The 12,940-nt window shown below is 37.5% G+C and overlaps 1 protein-coding gene across 8 annotated transcripts in view; it reads right to left on the bottom strand.

Annotated features, from left to right (window-relative positions):
- Positions 1 to 12,940, bottom strand: part of LOC149783130 (neo-calmodulin-like) — a 183,435-nt gene that overhangs the window by 24,716 nt on the left and 145,779 nt on the right. The gene's annotated exons all lie outside the window — the stretch shown is intronic.

Here is a 12,940-nt window from a genome sequence, read left to right as displayed (position 1 = left end):
CATGCCCCCCACCATGATGACCATGCAAGAATCCCAGTGGGTGGAATTTCATCCCGTCTCCTCATTGACGGAATCAGCTCCCATCGAGTTCGAAATCAAAGGACAACCCGAAGATTACATCGATCTGAATAGCAGTTACCTGTACTTGAAAGTCAAAGTAACCGAAGCGAACAACGGTGCCATAGACAATGATGATGTAGTAGCTCCCGTCAACAATTTCATGCATTCCTTGTTTAGCGAAGTGGACTTGTACTTGAATAACAAACTAGTCAGCAGCAGCATGGATACATACCCTTACCGTGCCTACCTGGAAAATCTCTTGACGTACGGAATAAATGCCAAGGACAGTCATCTGGATGCTTGCGTGGTATGGAAACCTGACCCAGCGAATAAGTTCAACGCTATTGTACTTGCTGCGGATGCTTCACATTCAAAGGGATTTGTAGATCGACGAGCAAAAATTGCTGGAAGTCGTAGTTTAGAACTGATGGATCGCTTGCATTTGGACATGTGGTTACAAGAAAAGTATTTGCTGAACGGGGTGGATGTCCGCCTGAGACTGAATCGCAGCAGTGCCGCTTTCCATTTGATGGCTGCACAAAATTCCACTTACAAAACCATCATCCAAGAAGCCAGGCTCTACGTACGTCGCGTGGAAGTGTTGCCTAAAGTAGGTAACGACATCAGTCAAACGTTGAGCAGAACGACCGCCAAGTATCCGATACGACGTGTGGAAGTGAAAACCTTCACCATTCCTGCTGGACAACGATCCATGATCCAAGATCATCTGTTCCAAGGACAGTTACCCAAACGTTTGATTGTTGGTATCGTCAAGAATTCAGCCTTCAACGGAGCCTACGACGAAAATCCTTTTGAGTTTAAACATTACAATGTGTCCAAGATAGAAGTCAGTCGCGATGGCAAGACCTTGTGTACCCGACCTTTCGAGCCTAACTTTACCAACAAAAATTACTTGAGATCGTACTTGTCCCTGTACGAAGCTACCGGACAGTTAGGAACCAACACCAGTCACAGTATTAAGTACGACGATTATGACGGAGGCTATGCTTTGTGGGCTTTCGATTTCACTCCAGACCAAGGCAGCGACGAGGGACATTTCCACCCTATAAAATCCGGCCAGATTCGTGTGGAAATTCAGTTTGCAGAAGCTTTACGCGCAGAAAACACGGTGAACGTCATCCTGTATGCAGAATTTGACAATACGATAGAAATCACCAGTTTGAGAGAAGTCATTCTAGATTATTAGAAGCCATGGAAGACTGTTATCCCTCTTTACAAAGTGAAGAAACTTTGGACATGAAATGTGAGGAGACCGTGGAAGGAGAATCCCAAGACGAAGAAATTGTCATGATGAAGTCGAGATGGCCAGAACAAGAAGCCCATTTAGTCTCCTGTTTTGCCAAACACTTGGTCGACAAAATGACGGAATTGATCAAGAAAAATTGCTATGGATGTCAAAACGATCATCCCAGTCAAATTCAACACGATAAATGCCTGATGTTAAGTCAAGAAGAAAAATTGGACGAGTATCTGGACGAAGCTTGGAGTCTCATCTCGAACAAAGACGTGTTGCACCAGTGGTATAAAGACTTGCGTGAACATTCTTGTCCACCATTAACCACTCAAGAGATCCATCGTATCGAAGCTCTCCTGAATCAGAGTGAGGAAACAGAACGAATAACCGTTTATTCGTCAGACATTTTCAAGCAAAAAGTCAGAATCGAATTGACCACTTATTATTACCTGTGAAGAAGAAAAAAACACACAAATCAATGGATACCTGGGAACTTTATTACCTTTTGAACCATAGTTCGTATACGGCTTCTTGGAATCCTGTCGTCTGTGCTAAAGATGAACTCCCTCATCGCAAACCTAAAGACCATCAAGCTTACGTGATCAACACGGACGAAAGTCATCTCCCAGGAACCCACTGGGTAGCCGTCTACTTTCCTCAAGAAGGATGTGTGGAATATTTTGATTCGTACGGATTGCCCCCTTTGGAAGACGATATCATCGACTTTATGAGAAGAAATGCTCAAACCACCCGATTCAATAACGTGAAATTACAAGGCACAGATTCCTTGGTGTGTGGACAGTACTGTGTGTATTTTCTGCATCATCGCAGCCTGAGCTATTCCTTAGAACATTTAGTGACTCATTTTGATCCTCGTTCTTCTGCTAGAAACGATGTGAAAGTAGATCGATGGTTTTGTGACCATTATGCTTATCTTTTGTCTCAAGCTAGGAAACGTAGTGTCCATCAATGGCCTAATGATTTCCAACAGTGGAAATCACAATTTCATTCACAACGTTGTCAGCCCTGTTTAAAGTAGATCGTCCATTGAGAAAAAAAGTGTTTGTAATTTGAAAAAAATTGTTTGATGTTATCATGTTGGATTATTGTTAAAAATGTTGATGTTTAGTGTTAAGTGATTTTTTGAATAAAAAATGTTGTGTTTAGAAAAAAATGCCTTTGTGGTTTGTTTAGCTATAAGAATGTTGAATTGATGCTCTTTCATTTCTTACTATCCCTCTCATGAACGTTGCGGCTCGAAAACCGTGTGGGGGATGTTTTCCTTCACGTCCGCGCTTTCACTTTAAGAACCGGGTTGTTCCCAGTCTAGCCATCCATTGTCGACTCATCCTCCTAAGAAGATGTGCTCCAAACTAGCTAAGCTCAACGAAGCCTACGTGAATCTGCATAGGGTCAGACACAGTCTGATACCGAAACCAGAAGAAATAGAGAATGTGAGAATGTTAAAAATCACTGAAGACCTGATAGAAGAGCTCTTCAGAGAAGAAATGAACAGGGAGAAAGAAGAATGGACAGAGAAGTACAGACTTCAGAGACAGCAGCAACAGCAGCAACAGCAGCAACCTGAAGCTGACAGAGGCTTTGTCGATTGTCGTATCGACACCAAAGAATTCTTCTTCTCTTTCCGAAGAAGCAGACCTATCGCCAGAAAGTCTATCCTCAGAGGACATCGCATTCTTAGAAACTAAAAAGAATGCCATAGCAAAAAAACAGCCCTTTTAAGGGCTACCCAATACTCTAGAAAAGAAATAACTATTAATTTGCCAATGTGAGTAGGTAGAGTAGTGTGAAAATAAACACTAACTCTTTCTTAAAAATTTTGAGGGTATGTGTTGGTGTGTTAGTGTTTGTAAGTGATAAAGTAGGTTGGTGTGGATAGTAGATTAAAATGATGTTAGTTTTTTGGGCTGTTTGAGGTGTATATTTGGGGTTAGATTGGATTGCTTTGCGTATGTGGATAGTCTATTGAAGTGATGGGTAGCATAAAAAAGTGAGCGAGTGTTTCTTTTAGGTCGGCGCGTTGTTGTTGTTTTTTGGTCATGATCTAGGTAAGATCAATTTTATGTTATTAGGGGATGTTTTCCTTCACGTCCGCGCTTTCAGTATAAATTGAAAGTCGTTAGGCAGTCCAGCTACCCTTGTTGATTGATCAACACCAAAAAAATGAACACGAGACTTGAGAAACTGTTGGAGCTTCATGTGCATCTGGAATATGCCAGGCGCATATTAAATGAACTGGCCGCGGAAGCCATTGTCGAGGAGGGAAGGATAAGAGAGGAGGAAAGAAGAAACAAAGAAGAAGAAAGAAGATATAAAGAGGAAAGAAGAAACAAAGAAGAGGAGGAGGAAAAGGAGAGAAGAAATTTCAAAATCCCGGAGAGCGAAAATTGGGATTCTGAAGCAACATATCCTGCCTCTGCTCTCTCCCCCCAAAAGGTAAAAAGTAACTGGGGGATAAGATGCGTATGTGGCGCCAGGCCTGGAAGGTGCCACCATTAACCAGGTGCCCATGAAGTTCCAAACAAAACAGCCCTTTTAAGGGCTACCCAATACTCTAGAAAAGAAATAACGATCAATTTGCCAATGTGTGTAGGTAGAGTAGTGTGTATATAAACACTAACTCTTTTTTAAGATAGTGTGAGGGTATGCGTTTGTGTGTTTGTGTTTGTAAGAGCTCAGGGATGTTTGTGTGAATAGTAGATTATGGGTTTCTAACGTATGTGAAGAGTAAAGTTAGGGTTTTATTATATGAAATGAGAAAGTAGGGGGATGTTTTCCTTCACGTACGCGCGTTGTTGGGTCATGATCTAGGTAAGATCAATTTTATGTTTTTAGGGGATGTTTTCCTTCACGTTCGCGCTTTGAGTATAAAACTAACAGTGTTGGCCATTGGAACCCATTCTACGGAATAAGCAAACAAGAAGATGCCAGCAGCTTCAGCTTTATATAACAATCTTATGGGAAGTTGGTATTGGATGGTAGATGGATTGAGTGTAGTAGAAAGGGTTGAACAGGAATGGAGGTATGGAGTGACAAAAGACTTCGTCTCAAGACAAGTAACCAGCCTCCACTTATCCGTAAATATTGTAAAAGAAATGATACAGGATGAGGAGAAGAGAATCAGAGGTTTAATTAACCCACCGTATGTCAAAGTGGGTAAGTTAAAAGAAGCGATAGATCATGTGACGAGTGCAAGGTGCTTTCTAGAAGACATTGTAGAATGGACAGATTGGTGTTTCGCGAAGTGGGGGTTAGAAAAACTTAAGAAAGCTGAAGAACTAATGAGGAATGTGCTGACCGAAGAGGTCAAGAAGATCAAAGAAAAGTGGTTAAAGGAAAGACAAGAAGAAGAAAATAGAAAAAAAAGGGATGAATTCGAAAAACTGAACACAAACTGGATGAAAATCCAAGAGAAGTTCCGGGCCATGGGCCACCCGGACTGGTTGCCGGAAACAGAAAAGAAAAAGAAGAAAGGAATGATGGACAAAATAAGAGGATGGTGGAAGAAGTTAAGAAGTTAAAAGAAGAAGAAGAAAAAACCCAAAGGCCCTTTTCAGGGCCAGCCATATTTCTCGAAAAGAGATAGTCTTTGAATTGCCTACCCCTTTTTTAAAAAAATTTTAAAAAAAAAAATCCCATGTTAAATTCCCCTTGTCCGTAGAGTGACCCACGATTTATTGCCATGTTAAATTCCCCTTGTCCGTAGAGTGACCCACGATTTTCTCCATGTTAATTCCCCTTGTCCGTAGAGTGACCCACGATTTTTCGCCATGTTAAATTTCCATTGTCCGTAGAGTGACCCAGGGGTCCCTGTAATGCTAATTCCCATTGTCCGTAGGGTGACCCCTTTCACTACTTATATATATAGTTTTTTCTATTCTTTTTATTTTTAAACGTATTTCCTAGGCAAATAAAGAAAAACTCAAATAACTACGTGCAAACACGAGAGCAGAGAATACTACTTAATACATTTGTACTGGGATTGCACGTTTATCCGAACCAGAAGAAAAATCATAAGTCGTGTCCGATTACTGAGGGAACTATCGCAAGTCCTGAATTTAATTTTAAGAGAATAAAGTCGTTTTACTTTCTCTTTTATTTCAGAAGAAGAAGGAAACAAAAGTGACTTTGACGAATTTAGTTTTCGTCTGTTTTGACAATTTCATTAAAATTTATTTATTCTTGAAAAAGCATATAAAATAGAATGATAATAAGTTATTAACCTACACTAAATAATAAATATTTACATAAAATTTGTGGACGAACGTATTGCCCAAACTGTATACGCTGTCAGCATTGTTAAAATGGTCTCGAACTGTTTTGATTATTTAATCCAAGTTGTTTTGTTAGCAGGAACATGTCAGGCCTTAGTTTAAAATCAGAAAAAGTGTTGAAATGACATGAAAAGTTTGAATTCCTCATCAGACACTAGAGAAGCAAACAGAGAAAACCCGCATTTGACATTGACGGTGACATATAAAATTTGGAAAGAATGCTCCAATTTTTGTCATTATATGAGACTTTTTAATGTCAACGCATTTCTGCTTATTCATCAGTGGTTACAAAGTGATTTCCAGGTTGCACTAAAACTTCCATTGAAACGTAATCTGGAGAAAGCTTTCAGAATAATATTTAGTGTAGCATAATATACAATGTAATATAATATAAAGTGCAGTATAATATATATATATATATATATATATATATATATATATATATATATATATATATATATATATATATATATATATATATATATATATATATATATATATATATATATATATATATATATATATATGTGTGTGTGTGTGTGTGTGTGTGTGTGTGTGTTTTTATCTGGCATTGTATGTGTATTAGGGATGAAACGATACACCTGTCTCGTATCGATACGATTCACGATACACAGCCTATGATAAAATATATATCGATATTCTTGCTGGTCTTTCCAGCTTTGAAAGGTAGGCGGTACCCATTCATGCATGTTGACATACTGGCTGTATTTCCAGTATGCAGATTACAGGTCGAGATATATTTATCATATATGTATATGCGATTCTCATAGATAACAAAAAAATAATAATTTCAAATAGATAACACAGTGGTTGTCAGAGAAATTTTATACAGCGTTTTAGGTTATTGAATGTTGGCTCCATTTAACTCCCTTTAGCCACCAGGTCCTTTATTTTGCACTGTATGAATGCTTTGAAAACATCGTATGACCAATTTCATGTCTCACTTTAACTTGAAAGACATTACGATGTTATCTTCAAAACAGAAAAAATAAAGCAATTTCCTCGTGCAAAGAAAATATCATCTAGAACAAATCCGGGCATGGGAATGAGGATGAATACCAACAAAATCTATCACATTATACTTCCTGCATATGCAAAAGACTGCTGTGGCCACATATATTTGTATTTATTAATGAAGAAGTAAAATTATTGACAACACCCAGTCCTATTCTATACTTTTCTTAAAACCCTCACACAAGGTGATAAGATTCAGCTGTTTCTGAAATCTGCCTCCTTGCTGATTCTGTAGTGATTTTATTTATTCCATCAGCACCTTCATTCGCTAGTTAAATATCTCTGCATAAAAAGAGAAAATCCAGATTTGTTTCCCACGTACAATTTAAGGAGACATGCTGCCAGGATTTTATCTTAAGCGGGACTTCACCCTTTGTCACCAAAAGTAGGGGAGAGTAGAATAAAGGAGGCGGAGGAGGAAACAGTCAGGGTTCAATATTTACCTAACACTGTAATATTCCACATTTTGAGAGCTCTACTGAAAACAAAATCTTTAAAAGATGTCACCTCTAGTTGTATAAGTATTAATCTGTTAATTATTTCTGTGCTCTTTTCCTTATCTGTATAACGAATATTGTATGTACTTCCTTCTGAAAGGGCATCTGCATAGTTAGCTTTGTCAGCTTGTATATATTGGTAATCGTTGCGGCTGTTATTAAGAATTTTCCAGAGCTCACAGATATTATCTTTTAGATACATCTGCTCCAAAATAGGATGTCTCACTAACACAAACTTACTTTTTGAACCAGTAGTTTACTGACTACCATGCCATATTTCTCATCTGTTACGTGATGTTGTATTAGAGTGTTTAGTCAGACAATGCCAAAGTCTGCTTGTGCAAACAGAGGTATTCAAAATACATATATTTACTTCTTAATTTCAATTGTTTTTTCATCCTTATTTATTTAGTTTGTCTTAACCCTGATATGTATTTATGCTTTTGTAACGTATGATTCACTAGGGTTAAATTAATTGATAAAAAAATGAAAATTGCATTCTGCTTTTAAATTGTCTGTATTTTAATTAGGCTCAGTATTTTGCCCTTTATAAATTTAATTTCGAAATACCGCTGAAAGGGAGACTGACCGTCATGCCCTCTATTTTTGTCCATCCAACATGTACATCTGACTCGTATTTAACACCATTTTCAGGCTCAAAATCACACATTGGTATGTCCATTGACAATTTCCCAGCTCCAATAATCCAGTATACGTCATAACTTTCAAGATTATTGTCATCATCACTATTACCAGCCAGTATATGGCGAACGAAAACGTAATGAACCGCGCCGGGAACCAGACATTTTGGGTTTTCCTAGGTTGCCGATATTTTATTAGCGCATCTGTAAAACTTCCTTCATGGTGGGCTCAAACTACGCCAAAACGCGTATTCCAGGTCAAAATGTGCCAATCAAATTTAGTTTCACAATCATTTTTTTTTCAGGCTTAAAGACCCCAGATGTCTAAACAATTGTCCCTCCGAAAAGCTGATGTCGCGAAATGAATCGTTAATAAAAATGGTATACTTCGTCATACACGTTTTCCTATGTGGGACTTTCAACTAATTTGCGGGAGTTTTCGCGCATCGCCGTTCTCCGAGTGTGCGAATTTGTACATATTTTGCATATGAATCGTTTCACCAATAAGGTCTATATTGTTTCATTTTTGTCCGTGACTGAGGGTTGTAGAATTAATGCCGTCGACGTGGATTTATATCTATCTATCTATCTATCTATATATATATATATATATATATATATATATATATATATATATATATATATATATATATATATATATATATAAATTTATGTATATAACTTATAAGTAGTCAATACGTGAAGCCTAGATGTTGTTGTTTGATGTTAATTTTAGACATTCTTGATAGTTCCTTCTCACTGATTCCGTAAAGTACATTGGATGGTCAAGAGTTTTAAGATCTGTTCATCCTGGTGTGTGTCTATGTGTGTGTGTGTGTGTGTGTGTTTGTGTGTGTGTGTGTTGAAGTCAAAGTGTTATCATAAATGTGGCAATGTTGTTGTTGTAGGGTTTAACGCCATTTTTCAGCACACGATAGGCGGCTATATATGGCGGCCAGTATTAATGGTGGAGGAAGAACCGGGGAAATCCCCGGAAAGAACCACCGACGCTCGAGAAGCTACTGGCGAGCTTTCTCACATACCCACATTAGCCGAATCCGAGACTCGAACCAACGCAGGCAGAGGTGAGATGGCAGTGATCCTTAATGGAGAGCGCTTTAGAACACTCGGCCACTCGGGGCTCCTAAATGTGGCAATACAGTTTTTCTCCCACTGATATATTTCAGTGTCTCATGATCAAACATATAATACAAAGAGGATCTCAAATAGGTAATTATTTAATATTGAATTTATGAAACGAGTTGAGGTGGAAATTATTCAATGAGTTTCATAAATTTAATATTAAATCATTACTCGTTTGAGATTCTTTTTATCGCATAGTTTTTATTTCATTGGAAATTATTTGTGATAGATAAAAGAACGAAAAATTTCGTACATTCTGACAGACATTGCACCTTTCATGTGCTAATAGTAATGTTTAAAAGAAGAATATACTTTTCTTACAAGTAAAAGAACAAGACCGGATATTTGCAGTATTTAACTTGGAACAACAGACTACAGAATATGTAAATAAATTTCATTTTGCGTTGGAATTGCATCACATATTTACCGTGTAAATATGTAGTGGTTGGATAACTTCTGTCAGTTTGGAGACCGGTTTATATTAACGTTCTTCTGTGAACAGAGGTGAGTCTATTTACTTCGCTAAGTTAACATTTAAACCACGCTTGTATATAGGGTGGATTCCGTGCTTCGGGATTACTGCCCCCCCCCCCCGAACTTGGTTTTACTTGATGTTGTTCTTCTTCTTCTTGTCCTTGTTTTTTGCCATTTTTAATGTTATGGTATGTTATACATGACAGAACAAGCCCATGCGGTGGTAAATTGGCCATAATTATTTTCCCCCAATTCCTTTCATGAATCGAATAAAACAAATGGCGGCCAAAATGTTGACAACAAAACATTCCATAAAAATGTTTTCCCATGATCGTAGCCAATCAGTTAAGAGAATGCTGCACAATATTTTCACGATTTTATTTGGTCCAATCAAAATCAAATAAAGTGATATGATCATATGCTATAATATCAAACATATGAAACTGCACACATTCTATGCAAGGTGTACGGACCATGTGATAAAACTGTAACTTCAATCTGGTTATTGAAGACCATTGTCGGCGATTTGTAGGAGAAAAGTGGCTGTTTTGGAGGAGGTAATTGATGAAGATGCTCGATACACAGTGGACGATATTTCTATTGACATTGCTTTAATTAGTTGTTTTTAATGCATACAATTATTTATTTGAGGCTCAGAATGTTTGTGCAGCACTGGACCCTCATTTAGTAATGGCTGATCCAAAAGGGACTCAGCTGGAAATAGCTAAGAAGTTCTTCACATAACATGAGAAACAGTAAAGGAGATTGTCACAGGCGTTGAAACATGGACTTCTTTGAACGGGACTCCAGAGACAAAAACAAATCTTGAATAGGAGAAAATGAGCAGAGACCACAAATCGCTCGACCTTAGACGAATTGTCAATAAAGTTGTATACGCATTATTTTGTAATCCAAAGGGCTGCTCATTAAGGTATTTGTGTCTAACTCTGCTAGTGTCACTGGACAGTGTTTCCAGAAGACATAATACTTTATCCATCCGCTCGCACGTACCGGTAGTATATATCCACGCATAAATCCACCTTCGTGTCATTCGTTATGAAAAAGCACAGCATTAAAGCTAAAAGTTATTTTCGACTGAATCCCGTTCATGTAAAGTGAACCTAACGTAGCATAAAAGGTAGGCATGGATTTTAGATATTTATTTGCAGCTCTTTGATCGAACGAATATCTAGCACATTTCTCAAGACTGTCATGGATACTTTACAATGAATATATTTTGAACAAATTCGGCTTAGTATGTAATTATTGTCCGAAGAAAGTATAATTATTAGCAGATAGGAACGAGGCCTAATTTGCACTTTCAGGGTTCATTAATTCATATGTGCAATTACAACACTCAAAAGTGTGCTGAGATCACAGAGTAAAATTTGGGCTTAACATTAGATATAAGAAAAGAAAAAGAAAAAACTATTAATTCCGAAACAAGACTGATTGTGGGAAAAATATAGCCTGGAAATGATTTTCCTAATTTTGGTGACATTTTAAACAATGATCTTTATTCCTGAATACCGTGAATGTAACGCGCCTTTTGATCACAATTATTGAAATCCCAAATCTTTTCTCCTGGAGTGAAATCCACAACACAGTGTTCGAACAATCGGAACACAACGTGACCTTTGTGCCATGATCCACTTCATATGCCTCACAGTGGGCTACCTCCCTTGGGGAGGTTAATATCACTGGTACAACACTCTATATTATGTGTTAACATGGCACCTGAACAAAACTGTACGTTTTAACAACAAAATCACTCTCAATTTTAAGGGCGTTTGTTAAGATAAAACCTCTGCAGTAGCTTTAGTGTCAAATGGGCAGACAATGCCAATGTGTGTGTGTGTGTGTGTGTGTGTGTGTGTGTTCTATTTTGATTTAGAAGATTCCGCGGCTAAAGAACATTGTGGCAACGCTATGTTCTGAAGGAGCATGATGAGATTTGAGAAGTTTAAATCCACCTCTGGTGTTACTCGATGGGACGATTCAGCGTAAAAAGTGAGAAATCGTAGGAACCTGGCGAAGAATACAATCACACACGAAAGTACGCTAGAAAGAAAATTAAAACATTAACGTCATTATGATACCGTCATGGAATTATCTGCAAAATTTCAATAAAGGAACGATTCTAGCGATTCCATGCTTCAAAAGAGAAACACAGGAACATTTCGACGAAGAAATATTGAAACTATGTTGGAGTTTGGACCGAGACAAGGAAATCCCAGTCAAGTGGTTACATTTTTTGTCTCCCCTAGTGGGCAGATATATAATGTAACTCTGCGACTGGGATTTCCTTGTTTCGGTCCAAAACCCAACGTAGATTATTTTCCTCACCCAATATTTTCCTTTAAAGTAAAAGGAACTCTTCATTAGTGTTCACGTCCAATGTTTACATGTGGCGCATTAATAAAAATATGTTAATGAGGGCTGTGGTTTGACCGTTGCATCCAAAGTACACAGTTTATACTCGTGAGCAAAGAAAAATAATATCATAAAAGCGTCGCATAGTATTGAGGTATTATCACATTTAATATATAGATGTTATATGAAATTGACAATAATTAATTAATATTTATTACAAGAAACTGTTTCATTTTCATCAGTTCCAATTTTGAAAAGTTATATTGTAAATATTGAAACTATACTGGGTACTCGGCTCTACTGTAGTTATTCTTAGTACAAGCTGTAACGAAGAGTAACAAGTTGCATTCGATTATTCATGGGTAATTAGTGAGCTGTGTCACTATCGTATATAGCTCTCCTTTTCTCTGGAGGAGGTGAAACTGTCTGTGACATACTTGTGATGTCCTTAATATTGATTGCATAAGTACCCCCGTGTATAAAAGACCCTCTAAATACGGACACTAGCGGATAGCCATGTGCTAAACTTTCAGGTTCACGAATCCTTTGAAAATTTATTTTTCTGTCTTGGAAATATGGCAAGTGCTACAGTGAAATTTGCTTATGGATTAATGTGTTGATGGATAAATGATTCATTCTGACTGGTAAGTGCATTATTTGTCATTAAATATTGTAGGTGTATTTTTGATTCAACTGGGGCACAATGGAGATGCTTAACAAAATTAGAATAAAGCGTGTTTGACAAAACACATTTCTGGCTGTTACTAAGTTTTCCGTAGTTGTTAAGAGAGTTGTGAGGCTATGAAGTGTATAGGTCTATAGTAATATGCATGGGTCAGTTTTTTCTGTCCTAGTTCATTTCACATAGCATTGAGAATTTTATCCTATCTGTAGCACAGTCATATTTCAGGTCAGTGTCATTAAATGTAGCTAACAGTATATAATTTGTTTCACACGAAGTATTTAAAACTAGTTAGGTAGCTTTAGCTACATTTAATGACGCTGAGTTAAAAATGTATTGAGCTAGGCCTGCATATAGGATAAAATTGACCATGCTGTGTGGAACGAAATAGCATAATACCAAAAAGCTCGACATCATATGCGTTTGTCTTTGTCTATCTCGAATTGTTTTTGTATGGTGTGTTCTCAAAGATGGATTGACATTAA

Source organism: Sinohyriopsis cumingii, chromosome 14, assembly GCF_028554795.1.
Source record: "Sinohyriopsis cumingii isolate HCF-2022 chromosome 14, ASM2855479v2, whole genome shotgun sequence".
In the NCBI taxonomy this organism is placed as follows: domain Eukaryota; kingdom Metazoa; phylum Mollusca; class Bivalvia; order Unionida; family Unionidae; genus Sinohyriopsis; species Sinohyriopsis cumingii.
This window is presented reverse-complemented; position numbering and strand designations above follow the sequence as displayed.